Source organism: Aplysia californica, unplaced genomic scaffold (genome assembly GCF_000002075.1).
Source record: "Aplysia californica isolate F4 #8 unplaced genomic scaffold, AplCal3.0 scaffold00055, whole genome shotgun sequence".
Lineage (NCBI taxonomy): Eukaryota > Metazoa > Mollusca > Gastropoda > Aplysiida > Aplysiidae > Aplysia > Aplysia californica.
In genome coordinates, this window is record NW_004797325.1 from 1,047,567 (window position 1) to 1,048,524 (window position 958).

The window sequence follows — 958 nt, forward strand, 5'->3', positions numbered from 1 at the left end:
GAGGGAATGTAAAGAAGTAGGACCCACCAGTTGCGCCCTCCAACCACCCACACAGACAGACAGAAACAACAGAAGGAAAGATAATAAGAAGTAGGATCTACCACTCAGTTCCGCCCTCCAACCATCCACACAGACAGACAGAAACGACGGGGGGAACGTATAGAAGTAGGACCTACTAGGGGCACCCTCCAACCACCCACTTTTAGTTTTGTTTTTGTAAAGGTTTTACGGCGCTCGCAACCGCATACGGTCATAATATGAGCGCCAGAAGATTATAGGTGTTACAAAAAAAAGAAGAAGGGGAGATTAGGACAATAGATGTTTGACAGGAAGGAAAGAAGAAGCAAACCACACCAGAGCACCCGTCAACCACACCAGAGCACCCGTCAAGCACCCACGTCGTGACGGCAGCCTAATCCCCGCCTAACAAGACAGAATTCTCCAAGACACAAACCAACCTTGACATTCCACGATCACGCGTCCACGCAGAAGACAGAGGCCAGACAGTTCGTGGACAGCGTCTTGAGAGTTGGCTGGATTGACTTTTTAAAGAATGCAGTCGTCGTCGTCGTCGTCGTCGTCGTCGTCGTCCCCTCTCTCTCTCTCTCTCTCTCTCTCTCTCTCTCTCTCTGCTCCTGTGTGGAGTCTCCGCCTCACAAACGTACATCAAGTGTTTATAATTTTAGCCCCACTCTTGAGCTTAATCATGGCCCAGTTCCGGTGTCAGGGGATTGTCGTCAGCACTGGGAGTGTTACGGGGTGACCAGAGACATGCAAGTATAACAAACAACAAAAAAAAAAACAACCCAAAAAGCGAGTTTACCACCATTGCTGATAGTATAGGAAATACAACTTAACTTTGAACTTTCGTTGGCATTACACCTGGCTAGCATAAGGAACCTTTTCAAAATCTTAGAAGAGAAAACCCAACAGTTTCCCCTTGTGTAATTGAATTTAA